The sequence below is a fragment of the Canis lupus genome, chromosome 31 (assembly GCF_011100685.1).
Source record: "Canis lupus familiaris isolate Mischka breed German Shepherd chromosome 31, alternate assembly UU_Cfam_GSD_1.0, whole genome shotgun sequence".
NCBI classification, from domain to species: Eukaryota; Metazoa; Chordata; class Mammalia; order Carnivora; family Canidae; genus Canis; species Canis lupus.
Window position 1 is genome coordinate 19,715,818 of NC_049252.1, and position 19,431 is coordinate 19,735,248.

Sequence of the window (19,431 nt, forward strand, 5' to 3'; positions counted from 1 at the left end):
GGAGCAGACTAAAAATATATACCTGATTGTTATTTATTGATGAGTTGAATACAAACTGTCTGGTCTAGAAATTAAAGGGATTTTTCTGAATATAGTTTCAAGAAACATTCTTTCTGCTGTTTGTGTTTATGTGTGTGTTTTAATATGAAAAGATATGTTAAAACCTATTGTTTGCACTGTGACTTTATTTTTGTCCTTAAATTATTTTTACAAACCAAGTATCCCCTGGTGGCATTGGGTTTACATCATGATCCCTGGTGTTCATTGCCTTGGACAGCACCAACCTATTTCATAACCTTTTGGGGAAGAAACATCTAGAACAGAGAGTAATATAATAACAAATAATGTGCAACAAAAAGTAAGACTTACCATGCTTCATCTGATTCTATACCTAAAGAAATATTTGAGTTCAATTTATAAACTTCACAAGAGTTTAATAAATTGTCCTTTGGCCTCATAATTTTCTAAATGGGCTAATTTCAGTCTCTTTATCTGCATTTAAATTCCACGCCAATATCCTTATTTAAGTTTAAATGTTCTTTTCCTGGGGAAACAAAATAAGGATTATAAATTTTTCTTTCATAAAATAGGTGATAGAAAAGCAATTGTTATGCATTAAACTTCTCAGTAATGACTAATTCTTAATATAGGGAAAACATTGTAGGGAGTAAATTTGAGTTTATTCAAAGGATGAGTGATTTTTTTGTTTTAAATGTTCTCACAAAGATAAAATGTGTATCATTATAGATAATAGGTCTTCTGTCCTTTTGGATTTGACAGCATTTAAAGTTCACATTATAAAACAAGGACTTTGGAAAAAGAGAAGCATTTAAAATAAGTGCCGAACAGTCATCTATGACTTGAAGACACAAACTACAAGACCTTCAATCTACATCTCTGTAATTAAAAATTAATATTGATGATAATTAATTACCATTCCTAGAAAGCCATTCTTAGTATTATTAGTTAATTAAATTATACTTATTTTGTGAACAAAATATTTAGTGATATGTGACATAAAAATTTCTACTCCTCACTGATACTATTTTTATTAAGCATCTACATAAAGCTATGTATGTTAGTAATTAACAAAAGGCATCTGGAGTATACACATGGTTGTGATATTCACAATTACCATTTTGAAGCATTGAGTGGGTTTATTTGCTTTGTTTATTTATTTATTTATTTATTTATTTATTTATTTATTTATTGCATTGAGTGGGTTTAAACATGCCCTTGATATGAAATCTTTTAGTAATACCCTGGAACTGTATTTATTTTTATATTTGTCCAAAATTATTTCAGCTGACTAAGAAAGACAAAATAACATATATTTTATTAGTTGTTTCCAAGGATAGGCTGTTTCCAATGATACATAGTTTTTTGAAAACTTAAGCAGGTAGGAATTGTAAACAAGCATTTAATGAAAGGAAGTAGTATATATCAGATTCAAAGAAAGAAGAGCAGGCATAAGATAAAGTTACAGTTTGCACCTTAGCTACCCATACCCCAAAAAGAAAGTTTTTCCCAAGAAGTTTTGAGAATAACAAGAAGAAAGGAACAGTAGCACAGTCGCTACACGGTGTCAACTTAAGAGTAGAGAGGCATGTGATTAGAGCTGCAAAAAAGTGGCACTAACTAGAAATTGTGGTCTAATGAGGAATGAGTATCACCTTCCAGGAAAGACCTCCCTGCCTTGTGTTACTCTTAATTACAGAGGTAGAAGGAACACTTGGTTATGAAGAGAGCAAGAGAAAAAACTAACATCTTTTAAGATAAAATCAGGTTAATACCAGAAATGACTACTAAACTGAACCTATTGCCCTGAAGCTGAAGATGAAAAATTCTCAAGCCAGAAAAGCCTTCCGCCAGCCTAAGGAGGTCAGCAAAGTTCACTTATACAAGATTGAATCAGATAAAACCAAGTAGCAGCTTACATTTACAGGTGTCTATCTGAATTTTTCTCATCCTTATCTCTTCCTTATTTCTGTTTTTCATATCCTACTGAGAAGAGTGATTAATACTGATCCCAAGAAGCACTTCTCTCTGAAAAGCTTAAAAAGATTGTTCAAGTATTGACATATTTATAGATGTTCAGAAGACCACGGATGGAAAATAGAAATAGATAAATTTATTAAAAAGTGCTGAACATCTCTAGCAGAAAATATTGAACCATTGTTACTATGTTTCTAATGAAAAATAAGAAAATTTGCCTCAGATATTTAAAGAAAATTATTTTAATTCCAATAATTACCGATCCAGACAATAACTAGTGCGTAAGAAAACAAATGGTTTTAGTATGATTGTATAAGCATAAAAACTGTACATAATTAATTAACTACATAGATTGTATAGCCAAAATAGCTCCTACTTGCTGATATCCAAAGCAGAAACATAAAACATGATGACTTTAGTGGTCCACATGAGAAGGGAGAAGACACGCACATTTTTAAAAACAATTAAAATAATTTCTGTCCATTGACAACTTAGAAGTTATCTGTAATTCTCAAAGGCAACAGAAGAAAAAATATTCTCAATGAAAAGGTTTTAATAAATTTAACCACTTTGATTCTCTTCTCTTAAATTTTGTTCTTTGATCTAGCTTTCTTCAACCCCCTTTCTTCTTTCCATCACTACCAAATAAATAAAAGGTTGTTGTAAATCTTTCTTCTGACAATGATGGATGAAGAGATGCCTGAGCCCTTATCACTGAGCTCCTCGATCACCTTCAACAGGGGTTGGGGGTGGGAGAAATGTGTGAGACGATCAAAGGGCACAGACTTTCAATTATAAAATGACCAAGTTCTGGGAATGTAATGTACAGTATGGCAACTATAGTTTAATAGTGTTGTATACTTGAAAGTTGCTGAGAGAGTAAATCTTAAAAGTCATCACACACGTAACTATGTGAAATGTTGGATGTGTTAACTAACCTTATAGGATAATCATTTCACAGTATATATGTATATCAAATTATAACTTTGTACACCTTAAACTTACACAGTACTAACATGTCAATTTTATTTCATAAAATTGAAAAAATAGCATAGGATCCAAATCAGATGCTCAGTATTGTGGTCCAATTGTGATCATTGGGCTTCTAACTGATCTAGCCACTACCATCCCACTCTGATCAGGGTTTTCTGCTCTGATTGTATGACTCAAGGAACTTCTGTAGACCTTAGTATTTAAGAACCACAGCTCAGTGTGTGCCTGCTGCTTCCTTGACTCTCCGAAGTGCCCAGTCCCTTTCTAGCTTTGGATATCATGCTAGATTTACCTCCTGGTTATCGAAGTATTAACCGTTAGTTGCGGTCTGGATCTGGGTTTCTGTCCTTAAATAGAACCTAACCGACCTTAAAGGTCATATTATTTATTGCCTGGACTCCTGAGTGTCAGCTGCCACATGCATCTCTAAATGTTGTTTTCTGCTGCAAAATCACCTCAGCCCTCCAATGCTACTTTGTCTTCCTTCTTGTGATTAAAAAAAAAAAAAAGTGACGCAACCATTGGGCTCATGAATAGTCTTCACTTGGCTTCCAGCTGGATTCAGACAACTACGTTTTATAGTTATAAAGCTCTCCATGTGGTCTCTCCTGCATTTTAGTATTTATTTTACCTTGATAAGCTTAAGTGTCTGACTCTTAAGCTTAAGTGTCTGACTCTTAAGCTTAAGTGTCTGGCGCGATCCTGGAGACCTGGGATCGAGTCCCACATCAGGCTCCCGGTGCATGGAGACTGCTTCTCCCTCTGCCTGTGTCTCTGCCTCTCTCTCTCTCTCTGTGACTGTCAGAAATAAATAAAAAAAAAAAATTAAAAAAAATGCCCTTAATTAAAAAAAAACAAATTTCCTTAAAATATATTTATTATAACACAGTTCTCATATACCTAAGATATAAAGAAATGATTATACTTGTTTGAAGGGAACAAAGTGTGTTTTTTCCTTTAATGAGGTCTTAGCTTAGATTTTAAAAAACTACTCAATTTCATACACAAAAACTACACACACATATTTCTATGCTCATATTCAGAAGTAATGAAAAAATACGTATGAATTTATGCATATATACATCCCTATACACACATAGACAATAATTTCATTATTCTCAAGAAATATAATTATTTCTAACATATTAGACAAAGAAAGGCTCATTTTACATAACATTCAAAACTTACTAGGAGTGGACAAAGTAATTATTAGGCATTTACCTAATATACAGAGGAAATACAAACTTAATGCATTGTTTATTTAAAAAATACACAGCCATATAAATAACCTCTAGGAGATTTTTATAATATTCTGTTGTAAAAGATAATTCAATTTTCGGCAGAAATGTAGCATCTGGGGGTGAGAGAGTCTTTTACCCTCAAGTCCCCCAAAAGACACCACTGCTGTAGATAATGTTCCTTTCAGTGTAAATGTAATGGAAATCCTTCCAGAAAGGACTTATCATTCTCAGGAAGTATGTATATCCTCTTAGCACCTACCAACTCTTCAAAGACTTTGATCTCGGGTATTGGCTTACCAGTCATGAGTAGCCATTAGGATATTTTTCCAGGCTTACCATCTTATTAAGACATTCCCAGTACATATCAGTCTAAGTTATGTTTCTACATATGAGATAACTTAAAAACATTCATAAATGCAAACGCAAACAAAAAAGTGACATATTCAGCCTTACAAGCATTTATGAGTGTGGAACTTCTTCATTACGGCAATAAATAAACTTTAATATGTGGAATATGTAAATTCAAAAGTAAATACCAAATTAGCTTAAAATCAATAAGCTTCATCTTTCATCTGAAAAGTATTTCTTCCAAATAAAAAACAAAGAAAAATATTTCTTCCAGATTTACTGCCTATCAATAACCCAAGTGGAATGTACTCATGTATATTAACCAATACATATCATAACCTTTGGCCACTGTAACACACTCTTAACTAATTTGGTGACTTGAAATGACATAAATTTCTTCTCTTATAGTTCTAGAAGTCAGAAATCCAAAATTACTGGGCTAAAGTTGAGGTGTCAACAGGATTATTTCCTCCTGGAGCTTCTGAGGGGAGAATCTGTCTTTGAATTGTTTCAGCTTCTCGTGGCTGCCCAAATTATTTGGCTGGTGGTCCCTTCCTCCATATTCAGAGGGCATCACTCCAATATCAGCCTCAGTCATAGCATCTTCTTCTTCCTGACTTTGCCTCTGTTTGTGTCCCTCTTGTAAGTATCATTGTGATACATAGGACCAACCTGGAAAATCTGGGATACACTTCCCATCTCAAGATCCTTAACTTAAAGTCTTATCTGTAAAGTCTCTTTGGCATATGAAGTAACATTCACAAATTTTTGGGATCAGGACATGGTCATATTTGGGGACTATTATGCTTCCTACCACATGATAGTTGTATAGTTCATAAGTATAATCAATTCCATGACATGCATATCTAGCTCTACTACTAATACTTAAAAGTCAAATAGAATATGACTGAAAAGAAAATAACTTGAAAGAAATACTATTTTCTGATTACCAATAGTAATCTAGTAAATTCCAAAAAAGTATAGTCAATCTTACATGAAAATATCCAAAATGAGGAATTATTTTATAATAAGCAGAATTTATCTAAATGATACTAATATCAGGTAATTGCTTCCTAATTATAGTATGTTTCAATATGATTTAAAGCAGATCCACAGATTCATCTTAATGTGAGCAATAAAATGAATCTACTTGATGTTTTAAAGTGACTGAATTAAGATCCTTAAACTTAACACATATGTTAATAGAAATACTTATTAATTGTATTCTAAGATTTAGGTTCTCTGGCTCCCAACACTACATCCTAGTATTAAGAGATCCTCATACCCTTAATACTAAAAAAAACAACTAAGACTTTAAATGTAGTTTAGCGGGCAGCCCCGGTGGCCCAGCGGTTTAGCACTGCCTGCAGCCCAGGGCGTGATCCTGGAGACCCGGGATAGTCAGTCACACATCAGGCTCTCTGTATGGTGCCTGCTTCTCCCTCTGCCTGTGTCTCTGCCTCTCTCTCTTTCTCTGTCTCTATGAATAAATAAATAAAATATTTTAAAAAATAAATGTAGTTTAGCTTATTAGTTGATAATTTGTTCTTTGAAGAAGTAGAGGATGGGGAGGGAGAAGCAGGAGAAGGAAAAGGAGGAGGAGAGAGGGAGGGAACTAAATAAGGTACATTTTCAACCTTGCTGTGGATTCTGTCTTCACATCAGTAGCTCTGGGCCCAAATCAATCGAATCAATGAGTGAATTTATTTTTTTTTATAGCAATAAATGCAGACTTATTGTTTTTTCTTGCCTTTGTTTCAATTTAAAGTAGAAAGAATTAACTGAATGCTATCTCAAGCTAAATGTGTGTCTTTGAGTGCTTACCAAGGGCAGATTGTTCAAAATATTGTTAATTAAATTAAATTAGAAAGGGCATCTGGGTAACTCAGTTGGTTGGGTTGTGGTCTCTTGATTTTGGCTCAGATCATGATCTCAAGGTCCTGGGATTGAGTCCTATGTCAGGCTCTATGCTCAGCAAGCAGAAGTTGGCTTGAGGATTTTCTCTCTCCCTCTGCCCCTTCCCCTGGTGTGCATGTGTTCTCTCTCTCTCTCTAAAGTAAACAAATAAGACTTAAAAAAAAAAAAAGAGTGGATGGCTAGTGCCTATTATAATTAACCTTAAAAATTATCAAATTTATTTCTAAATATAGTTTTGTTTTGCCTGGCTACCTCAGGAGTTTACTGGATAGGATCTGAAATTTGTCCACAGAGGACAGGGAGAGACTGAAGCAAAAGGCAAACCACTCCAAATGGGTAGTTGGCAGGTTTAATAAGCAAGGGGTATTACACCTGAAGTTTGTCTTGGGCGGCCATAAGATGAGTAGATCTGCGCCCACCCCCCAGAATCTTCAAAGTTTATATAGAGGCCTTAAATGGGTTTGGTAACATACTCAGTCCAAATGATGATCTCAACAACGCATTACTCTCATGATTGCATTTTTGAAGCTGGCTCCTTTTGCCGGTATGGTGAGTGGAACATACATTCCAAGGACAGGGAAGAGGGTAAGGAGACTCTGGTGCCTGGGTCCAGCTATCAGGCTTGTGGTCACATCTTCTTGATGACCTCCTCCAACCCTTTGATAGAACAAAGGTAAACTAAAAATACAAATACAATTTTTAGATTGTTTTAACATAGTTATAGTAGAAAATTGATTAGAAAAATTATTGAATAATAAAATTATCAGTAGTTGAGTATGCATTCTCTTATACTCTTTTGTTTCTCCCTTTTTTAAAAAAAAGTATTTTAGAGGTTATGTTTCAATTGTTGCATTTTTAGGAAAACATTTATAAAACAGCTTATGATGGAGATTGAATTGTGAATTGTTATTGTAAAATGAATATTTTGTGTTGAAAAGAGTGTATCCTTCAGGTCATATCTTAAATGGTATATAAAGGTGTTTTTTAATGTTTTAGGTCAAGGAAAAAGTTTTCTTTGAAAGTAGAAAGCTTGGCTACTTATGCCATACTATCTCCTTTTTTTTTTTTCTATCTCCTTTGTTATTAGCCCTTTCACTCCAAAACAGCCCAACAACATACAATGTGTGAAATATACTGACGTAAGAAATCCCTTATAATAGACCAATTTTAATGGCTATAAAAACAACTTGACTAACCTTCACCATCCCTACACTGTTATTCTAAGAGCTATAACTATCCCAGAGTCAGTTGCCAGTGCCTTAAATCCTTTTGGAATATGATGTGGAATAAAAATACATCTGTATCAATACCATAATGTATATAATTTGACTTACTGTCAAATTATCTTCATTTGGATGCTTTTGATGTTATCATGTGTATATTTTTAGCCAGAATGTTCTAAATGGTTCCATAATAGCATAGTTTTGCAGCCTTAAAATCATTATTTTCACTTATCCTGCTACCTCACAAATAACTTTTCTCTCCTTGTAATTTGACCAGGTGATGTCCCTAGACTACACTCAGTCACATGAACCAGAAAACAAGGGCTAACCTTGTCTCCCTCTTCTCTTTCATCCCTTAGCTTAGATTGACTGTCATGTCCTTACCATTTCTCTAGCTCAAATATTTCTCTACTTTATCCACTCCCACTACTACTGGTTTAGTTTCAACCCTTGTCATCTCTTACGGCAATTATTAGTTTTTTGAATATACATCTACTTGGTTCTGTTCTATTTCCATCTCCACTCCAAATTGTTTCTGTGTTAATCTTTTAAAAGGCAAGTATTATCATATTTCCACCTTGCTTCCTTTGTTCTCAGTCATATACAATAGTATTTTTCTACACTGCAGGTGATACTCTATTATTGGATTATAAAATCAGTTTAATGGGTCTTAACCAACAAGTTTTTTTTTTTTATTTTTAGGAGTTTTTTTTTGGTTGTTTCTTAAAGATTTATTTGTTTATTTTAGAGAGAGCAGGGGGAGAGGCAGAGGGAGAGAGAGAATCCTGAAGCAGACACCCTGCTGAACATTGAGCCTGATGCAGGGCTCAATCCCAGGATCCTGAAGTCAGGACCTGAGCTGAAATCCAAAACCAGCCACTTAACTGACTGAATCACCCAGGTGCCCCTGAACCAACAGTGTTTTAAATGAAATAGAAAATAATATATACAACAGAAAAGAAAATAAAGGTATGAATAATTTTGTGAATACACATATACACATTCATCTCTGCCCTGTAGATATTGCCCTGTCTTGCAATGTGGTTTGCACTCAAAATTGTGAAAGGCATGGGTCTGTACCAGAACATCAGAGTTTTTTTACCACAACATAAAGACTCTTCATAATGAAGCCTGTGACCAAATACTCAACGTCATTTCTTGCAGCTCTGTCCCCTTGTACTGTCCTGAAACCTGAGTTATTCATAATTGCTTAAACTCATGGTTTATAGAATGATTCCAGACAGTCTTAACATTTCACCTTATCTCTATCAAGATAATATTATATGCCAGTAGTTCTCAAACTATAAAGCATATCATAATTACTTGAAGGGTTTGTTCAAACACAGATTGTTGAGTCCAAACTCCCAGACGTTTAATTGAGTGTGTCTAGGGTTGGACCTCAATATTTGCAGGTAATGTTAAGACTATGATTTCATGGATCACAGTTTTTTTTTTTTTTAAGATTTATTTTATCTATTTGACAGAGAGAGAGAGCACAAGCAGGGGGCATGACAAGTAGAGGGAGAGGGAGAAACAAGCTCCCTGCTGAGCCCTTGGCATGACATGGGGCTCAATCCCACGACTCTGGGATCATGACCTAAGTCAAAGGCAGATGCTTAACCACCTGAGCCAACTAGGTGCCCCACATGGACCACAGTTTAAGTATTACTGTTTTATACCTAACCTTTTGGTCACAAAGCAGGACAAGTGACCCTTGTTTGGGCTATGTTTTTATTACAGATGTATCATATTTCATAGAATCATTTGTTATAATGTAATTTTCTTTATTTTCATGACTCTTTGTATTCTGTAGATAAGAGTAAGATACAGCAAGAAATACATACATTTTTATTCTATCTGTATTACCTACTTAATGAGTAGTATCTAATAGGTGCTCAAAAGTTTTTAGTGAATGCCTGAGTGAAAAACTTAATTTTGGAGGCTTTTCCATATTTATCTTTTCAGTTCTTTACTTTTCATTTATTTAAAATCTTCAGAAGTAAAAGGGCATGCTGGTGTCCTGACCACAGTTGTAGTTTTCAAACTTATCAATTTTCAAACTTATCAGAGATAAAGGTGAGCACAGAATTATTTCTTGGTCCCTATTACTTATATATTTATAATAATGAGAGACATCATGAAGACATTTCTAGAATACATTTTGAAAGTCAGTTTAAATGTCAGATAATTTTTTTAAATGTAGTGTTCAAGGGGTGAAGAAATGTTTAGAATGGAATTTAAGTTAATGTCACAATCTGTTTCAACAATGTTACATATTTCCATCAAATGTCTGTAAAAATAATTGTTTGAAATAAAGAACGTATGAATCAAGTTTATTTTTAACTTAAGAATTTGAAACAGGCTGTATGTGTACTTTATACACTGTATTTCATTGACAGATTCTTTGCAACACATGTAAACCATCCATGCCGTACTATTCCCTACTGTCATTATCTTAACTTCAAATATGAAGGTACAAATCAGACAAAAGGTCTAAAACTTATGTAAAATTCAAATTAGGTACCATTTGGATGTAGATAGGAAATTATGGTGGTAGATTAGGAAAACTATGAAAAATCCCCCCACCCCCCAAAAAAAGAAAAATCCCAAAGTTCAGCTATACAACTTAGTAGAATAGAGATTCATAATTCTTTCTGCCTAAACCAGGGAACAAAACCCAGAAGAAATGATCAAAGAACTTGTGTAGTTATGTATCAGAAAGAATTGTTGGGGTGCCTAGGTGGTTCAGTCAGTCAAGCAACCAACTCTTGATTTCATCTCAGGTCATGATCTCAGGGTTGTAAGATCCAGCCCTGTGTTGGGTTCTGGGCTAGGTGCAGAGCCTGCTGAAGATCTGCTTAAGATTCTCTCTCTTCCTTTCCCTCTGCTTCTTCCCCAATCCCCAGCTTAAGCACTCACTCTCTCTTTAAAAAAAAAAAAAAAAAAAAAAAGGACTTTAATTATATTTATCAAAATCCACTCCAGTTATTTTAAATATAAATTAATTTACTAAGATGGGTGAAATCAATTGGAGGTTCAAGCAATTCGAGGAAAAATTCCTAGAAGCATGAAGCCACATTGTACACCATGAGGAACAGTGTTCCTGCCATAATAGTAAAGTAGCAGAATATGACAGCTGCAACGATAGTTATTGGACTCAATCCATCCTACCTTTCCTGTAAAAATAAGTTGTTTAATCTGAAAGTCTACTGGTAAATGAGGAACAGCATATCTGATCCCAAGCAATCTAGCTGGTGCAGTGGTTTGGCGCCTGACTTTGGCCCAGGCCGCAATCCTGGAGACCCGGGAACGAATCCCACGTCGGGCTCCCAGTGCATGGAGCCTGCTTCTCCCTCTGCCTATGTCTCTGCCTCTCTCTCTCTCTCTCTGTGACTATCATAAATAAATAAAGAAAAAAAAAAAAGATTTAGATGACAAGATTCTTTCATTTGAAGTTTTCCATTTTTTTTTTAAAGATATTATTTATTTATTTGAGACAGAGTGAGCGAAGGCAGAGGGAAACTGGTACAAGCTGAGCAGGGAGCCCGAGGGGGACTCTATCTCAGGACTCTGGGGTCATATCCTGAGCTGAAGAGAGATGCTTAACTAACTGAGCCACCCAGGACCCCTTAAAGTTTTCCTTTACTTTTATTGGTATATTTAATGCACAGGGCCTTTCACATGTCTGCATTTCCCAGGATGCAGAAATGACTGGCACATTTGATTATTTAAATTACACAATAGAACAATCAAAAGCTTTAAATTCAGAAATTCTAGATTGAAATTCCTGCTCTCTCACTCTTGGATATGCTTAAACTTTAAACAATTTAATTAGTCTCTGGCAGACTTAGTCTCCTCATATGAAAAATAGTTAGTAATAACTATCCTATAAAACATTTATGAGAATTAGAAGGTATAAGAATGTGCAGAGAACAATTTCTAGGACTTAGTAGAAGGTCTCTAAATGGTCTATTCCATCTGTGTATAGAAATTGTTACCTATGTAAATGCTTACAACTGCTCTTATTATAATTGGCATTCATTTAATTTTTTTCTCCCTTTTCTTAAAAAAAAAATATATATATTTAATTAATTAACTTGAGAGCCTGAGTGAGAAAGCACAAGTGAGTTAGGGGGGAGAGCAAAAGGAGAGGGAGAAGTAGACTCCCCGATGAGAAGAGAGCCTGATATGGGATTCAATTCCAGGACCCTGAGATCATGATGTAAGCCTAAGACAGAGGGTTAACGACAACTTAACATTCTTCTCTTCTTAATAATTGGTTAACAGATGGAATTCCTAAGCAGGAAATGTAGTTTATAATTTAATGAGTTAACTGTTCCTTGAGTGTAGAGTTAATTGAAAATATCAGTCTTCTGAAAACATTCACATACTAATCAGAATTCATCACTCTATTCATCACTCCATAATGCATCATGTGACCTTTCTCAGGTGTTGATTCTGTTCTAAATTGTGTGGTTTAAATGATTACCCATATCCAAAATATGAAATCAAGACCACATAATAAACTTTCCCTACCTTTCAACCCAACATTAATTCCATTTTTGCAAAGGCTCCCAAACTAAATCTTATACTGACAATTTGTATTACAAAATGCACAAAATCGTTACTGGGGATTATAGAAAGATAATTTATTTTGTTTCCATTTTTTCCTTTGAAGTTCTAGACATTCCCTAATTTACATGAAGCCCAAGTAGACTGTTAAAAGTATAAGTGCTTCTATTATTTCTGATTTCCAGGTTATCTGGAAAATGTTTGGCTGTTTTCCTTACACAGTGGCTGCCAGCCATGTTAAGCTGCATCAGTATTTGTCTTGGAGATAAGGGAAAATCAATACAGTTAACCCTTTAACACCACCGTTAGTGGTACCAACCCCTTACACGTTTGAAAATCCATCTATAACTTTTGACTCCTCCAAAACTTAACTACTGATAGTCCACTGTTGACTAGATGCTATACCAACAACATAAACATATTTTGTATATGCATTATATACTGTATTCTTACAATGAATTAAGTACTATATACTGGATTATTGAAGAAAATCTGCTTATAAGTAAACCCATGCAGTTAAAATCCATGTTGTTGAATGGTCCATTAAACCTTTAATCAACAATGTTTGGATGTAAAAAATGTCTTTGATTAGATAAAGTGAAAGAATACAGCACAGCCTGTGCTTCTTGCAGGGAATTCAGTAGGAAACAAGCCTAGGAAAGTTTGCTGAGAAGAAAAGAAGATAAAAGGACTGATAGGATTTAGGAAGTAAGACTGGTTAAAATAAAATGGAAAAAGACAATCTTCTTATTTACAAGTCACCTGACCTTTAATACAGCAATGACTAATTCTGTTAGGATAACAGCTTGGTAGTAATCTTTGTCTTTTTGTAGGTCATCCATCCACAATTTTCCAGTGTTCCTGCAGAGAAATCCAACACTCTTTCACATTATTTTATTGTATATATATATGTTCATCAGACATCAGCAAATTATACGTAAGATTGGTAGCTATGTCTTGAAGCTATCTGATGGGATCTCAAGATTTTGATAATATTCTAGATGACTCCCATGACAAAAAAAAAAAAAAAAAAGAAAGAAAGAAAGAAAAAAAAATCCAAAGCTCTGTTTACACATCAACAACACTCAAAAATATTTTAAAGCAATATTCAGTAAACTAAGTTCAAAAATGTAGGTACTACAAACTTAGTAAGAAATAAATCTTAGTCTCTTGATGAATCTTTTAGGGCCTTATCCTTCACCAGAATTCTTACCAGTTGATCATTAGTGCTTTTGTAAGGTTAATGGATTTGAATTGGATATCACTGCTTTTCCTCTGTATGGAAACACCCACTCTGCTGTAACCCACTATGGAGTAGTTGCTGTGATCTACTGATAATTGACAATGGTCAATTTTGCACAATTGTTGAGTACAAACTCACCAGTAAGAGATGGACTAGGGTGATTTGGGAGTGGAGCTCAGTGAAGGACCACAAAATTTTGTAGAGCTATATAGAATTTGGAATGAAATATTATCCCAGCAAAAGTCCTTAAGGTTATGTTAGACTCATATCAGCACAATTATAGAGCCACTTTGAAGATTTTTTTCAGGCAAGCTAATTTTCTTAGAAAGTCTTAAAAGCCAAATAGCAAAGACTGAAAGGAAGCTACTTAAGTCAAATAAAGAAGTCCATTCTGATCAGTTTGTTCAAATATTACAGCCAGTAGCATTCTCTAAATCCTTCCCTTATTTATATACACACCATCTAATATTCCATAAAATTAATGCCTGTATTTATAAATATAAACTTAATTTCTGTTGGTAATTTTAAAAATTAAAAGGCTTGTCTTTTGTGCCATTTATTGTGAGTGGTCTCGTTTTCATAGTTTGATTGAAAATTTCTTAGTTATATTCCCCAATTAATTTGTCTTTTTTTCCCATTTGTAGTAGCAAGTGGAGTTTTGTGGCAATTTATTTTTAAAATTATTAATCCAAGTCTATATAAAAATAAAAGAGAACATAAATAAGTGACTCAGGGATAGTTAAGTATGCTAGATACATTAATTTCCATAATTAGTAGTATACAATCAAGATTTTTCTAAGAGTTGTACCTTGAATAAAATAATTTAAGGATCTTTGAGTTTCATTTTTCTATTTCAAACCTGAGTCATCACTTGTTTGTCTAAGTACAATACTTGCCCTTTCCTTTAAAAAGCACTGTAGTAAAGTGATAAAATGGCATGAGTCAGGAAAAATGGTATTTTATATGCCAATGTGCTCCCAAAATGATAGGTCCATTTAGGTAGGTAGGTAGGTAGATAGATTATATACAGTTAGAGCAAACATGTGTTTTATATAATATTAATGTATAAAATAGAACAGGAGTCAACAAACTTTTTTTGTAAAGTTAAAGAAAGTAAATATTAGACTTTGCAGACCATATGGCCTGTCACCACTACTCAATTCAACCAGCCAATTTGGCACAAAAGCAGTCACAAACAATATGTAAATGAATGTGTATTGCCAACTCCTTTTTTTTAAATTTTTTTTTTATTGCCAACTCCTGATATAGAATATATGTATTATCCATAGTATGCTACGATGCATATTTAAATATGTAAATATTATATAAATATGCAGAACCTAAATCATATATTTATAGGTAAATATGCATGCATGTATTTAAATATATAATAGATTAAGTTAATATATACTAATAACAAGATGAGTCTGGCAATGCATCAGTTACACAAATTTAAATATTGTGTCAATTTGACAGTGGATGTTTCAAGAAACTAAAATTCTGTGAAGGACAAGGATTTCAAATTATTTTTAACTTCGGAATAGAAAAAAATATCTAAAAAATATACCCTATCTGTAGGATTGGGTAAACTTACACAGTAAAACAAAGTATTTTTTCCTAACTAAGCATCATTTGGTCAACAGCTGAAGTCCCACAGCCTTTGCTTGGCTGGTCAGAAATGGAGTTTTGTTTTGTTTTCCTTTTGAGCATGAAAGAGTATTACAACCATGCAAAGCTATAAACATAGTACCTGATAAATTTCTGCCAACTTTAGTAAGTAAAGTGCAAGATTAAATACTAAAAGATTCATAGTCTCTATATTCAAAACAAGGATGAGCATAAAGAAAATACAGAAACAAACTTGAATCTGGTGGATTAGGACTTTTAATCAGATTTATTGTTAGATAATAATTTCTCTAATCATAATGTTTGTGTTTATCTGCTTCTTAAAGTTTTAAAGTTCTTAGAACCTGATATATTAGATTTTTAAAATTTATTTAAAAATTTTAATCTGAATAGGTGAACTTATGAGTAAGATGTTTATACATATTAACTTGTTAAACTAATAAGTTATTTGTAGTGATGTAAGAAATACATTAATGGGAATATTGGTTCTTAATGTTTAAAGAATGTTGATTTTAATAGTCACGAAGTGAGCAAATTGAAAAAAATCCAAATTTGTTTAATTCTTATAAACTAGATAGAATCCATCAACATTCTAAAAGTTAAAGTAATAGAGTTCCAATACCGCAGAAGAAGCTGGAACTTAAATCAATTGTCAATAAAATATAAGGAAGAAAAAATAATTCTAATAAAAGAAAGGAATGATCATTTCTAATCATTAATAATATGGATAATTTATCCAATATAAGAATTGTATTTCCTGTTTTCTACTTAACTTATTCTTTCAACATTAAGAAATGACGAATATTCCATATAAATACAACTATTTTAACAGCAAAACCTAATAAGATAAAATATCAAAAAATAATAAGAAGAACTGCCTAGTATAGTTCACATTTCAGCTGAATGCTCTTCAGTTTGCTGGCAATGATGGGTTACCTTGCTGAATCAACTGAGAGAAAATGCATTTTTTTCCTTGGAATTTTCTCAATATTCTGTTCTGGACCATTAATCTTCATTTTTTATGTGCTTCTAAAAGTTAGCTTCTAAAGGGAGGCAAGTAGGCAAAGGTATCAAATTATTAAGTATAAGGGAAGATATTAAATCATAATCTCACAAATATGGTGCAGGGTTAAAAGAAAAGGGTGTTTTTCCTTAACTCATCACCCCACATTGCCAGGCCTAATCTTTCTCATCGGTAGAGAGAAGGATAACATTTACCATGTAAATGCTGAGCTGTTATGAAATTTAAATGAGATTTAAATATTTTGAAAGATTTTCTAAGTTGTAAAATGTTACAGAGGTATAATACCGTGTACAGTATGTCCTCCCCAAAAGATAAACACTTAAACATCAAAATAACTGAAAATACCACTCAGGCATATTTCCACTAAATAAATTTTCATTTTACACTTAATTCTACAAAAATCTTTTGTTAAAAGTGTTTCTCCAAAACATGTTGCTCTCTGTACTATATCACTGACTTAATTATTGGAATTTTTTACTTATGGTTTTAAAATGTCTGCAATATTTCTCAAAGAGTAAGATTAGTAATAATAGCCTTAGTTATGACTATAAATATGCACAGGATTCATTATTTTAATTAATCTAAATTTTATCAAAATTCACTTGTATATTAGAAGAATGGATTAGTCCTTATTACAACTTCTGTTTCAAATAATGGTCTTATTTAATTAAAAGAATTTTAATTAACCAATGAAATAGGTAAAGCAGTGAACCTTAAAACAGAATAGTAAATAAGAGTTATGTGTATATTCTCTTTCTTTTATATGCCTGTAAATCTCAGTGATTATAATGGATAATTAATAGTCATTGAACAGGTGATCACAAAATAATGACTTTTGATCAAGTAGGAAGTCGTTCTTGATATATTTTTATATTATATTATAAAAAAATCCAGCCTATGGTTCATATCTTTGTCTCAGATATATTCTAGACAGTTAATATATGACACTGAATATGCTACTTTATTTTTCTTGTCTCACTACCAACCTATTAGAAAAATGCAGACTGGCATCTTTGAGGTATGTGATCTTTAGGAGTAATCTAAGAAACAACACCAGCATCTGTCAACTTTTCTGCTGTTTGCAGCCTGGAAATAGCTTCACATGCCCTCGTGTCCCAGAGGGTATCCAAAACAGGCCTAAGTGTCTTATGAACAGTTGGTGCTTTATTCTGAGATTGCCTTCCAAGTTCAGAATCCTTATTAGAGAAAAAAGAGGCTTAGTAAAACAGATGTTCAGTTGAGTGGAAAGAACAGACAACAGACATATCCATGAATCAAAATGGATACTTACGAGAAAACAAAATAAACATTTTTGTCTCTATATTATTCCATTTTAATACAATATTCTTATCAAACATTAACGGTTTAGTCAAAATGAAAAGAATGTTCCTTTTCTTAGCCATGGTATGAAATAACAGCTGATAGGATGCTTAGAAAATTAAAACATTTAAAAAATGTATAATTACAAGAAGTCACATACTGTTGACTTAACTTAAAGGACGATTGGAGGAATTATTTAATAAACTGATCCTTTTTATTGCTGTGTCATTTATGTCATGTTTTATTAGTCTACCAATAACAGTCATAAAAAAACATTATGTTCAGATTTCCTTCTCTCCTTATCTCATAAAATATGTAAAGTTTTCATGAAGCTTCCCCAAAACTATTTCCTATTCAGGAATCAAACAACATTTTTCATCCAAGAGTGGTTTGAGGTTACTCCCAGTTTATCCTTCCCCTTCAAATGTTCCATATTGAGGTAAATTTAGGAAGTGGTATGATTATAGCTCCCTTTGGAGAGTGTGACCTATTAAGACTTAAAAGTCTCTGAAGTAAAAGTCATTTTATCTTTGAAATAAACATTTAAATTATGCTTTATACAGCAATTAAGAAAAATGTGTTGCTGGTTAATGTTCTATTTTAAAATTGTTTTTAAAATATTACTGCTTTTAATCCATTGAATATTCTTTTTAACTTTATGCATATTTCATGTTGTCTATCAAACCACACTATGAATTTTTGATTATTATGTTATTTCTAGTTCTCTCAAAATTCATACCAAAGAACTATGGTAAGTGTTCTGATTTAGTTTAATATAGTCAAATTACTTTTATCAAAATATGAAGTGGAAAAATTTGTAAATAAGTTTTAATGTAAAGATTAAAGAGGCCACAGGCAAGTACAGAAGCCAATGATTATCATCTTAAAATTTACTGAATAATTTCTACTACAGTAAAGTTACAATGAGTAATATAACAAACAGCACCAAGTTTGAAAAATAAAATACTAAAAAAATATGCTTCCTTTCCTGTTGGAATTACTTCTAGAGGAAGTATATACATATACACACAAAAAATATAATGTCGCATTTGTTGTTTTAATATGTTATAAAATTCTATTATCCTAATTTCAATAGTGAATACTATGAACACTGCACCTTTTGCTCTCAAATGTACTTATTTAATTTCTTGCTATTGGAAATTGAAGTTACTTCTAAGTCATGGCTATTGTAAGTATCACATCTATTAATATTTCTGGACAGGTCTCCATGAGCATGGATGAATAAATTCCACTTGGGTGTAAGTTTATTTTTTTATTTTTTATTTTTTTAAGTTTTTTTTTTTTTTTTTTTTATGATAGTTACACACACAGAGAGAGAGAGAGAGAGAGAGAGGCAGAGACACAGGCAGAGGGAGAAGTGGGCTCCATGCACCGGGAGCCCGACATGGGATTCGATCCCGGATCTCCAGGATCACGCCCTGGGCCAAAGGCAGGCGCCAAACCGCTGCGCCACCCAGGGATCCCGGTGTAAGTTTAGTAGTAAAATTGCTGCATCCTATTTCAGACATTTCATAAGCACTTGAGGTTCCAGTGCATATTAATAACAAGATTTAATAAGATAGTCTGTTATTCTTTTAACTTTATATTATTATGATATTGTCAGATTTTAAATGTTTTGTCCATCTGAAGTTTGTGAAACTATACCTAAATGTATTCTTACTTTGCATTTTTCTGAAAGTTTGTGGGATTCTTTGCATGATTTCATATGTTTATTTATAACTGTATTTTCTATTTTGTTGTCTTTTCATATACATTCTTGCGAGAGCTTTTAAAATTGTTATCTAATTGAACCATTGTGTGTGTGTGTGTGTGTGTGTGTGTTTGTATGATGAGTTTTCAATTACTTTAAACATGAGGGGATTAATTTTTCTTTAGTACACTGGAGGTAATATTACTTTCTATAAAAAA

At 33.0% G+C, this 19,431-nt stretch overlaps 1 long non-coding RNA gene across 6 annotated transcripts in view; it reads left to right on the forward strand.

Annotated features, from left to right (window-relative positions):
• LOC111093523 overlaps positions 1-19,431 on the forward strand; it is a 321,727-nt gene that overhangs the window by 235,480 nt on the left and 66,816 nt on the right. Inside the window, exon 8 of one of the 6 annotated variants that reach the window (XR_005382197.1) lies at positions 781-882. The exons of the other annotated variants lie outside the window; for them this stretch is intronic. This is a non-coding gene — a long non-coding RNA (uncharacterized LOC111093523). Of the gene's footprint in view, positions 1-780; positions 883-19,431 lie in introns of those variants that run through there. 6 annotated transcript variants of the gene reach the window in all.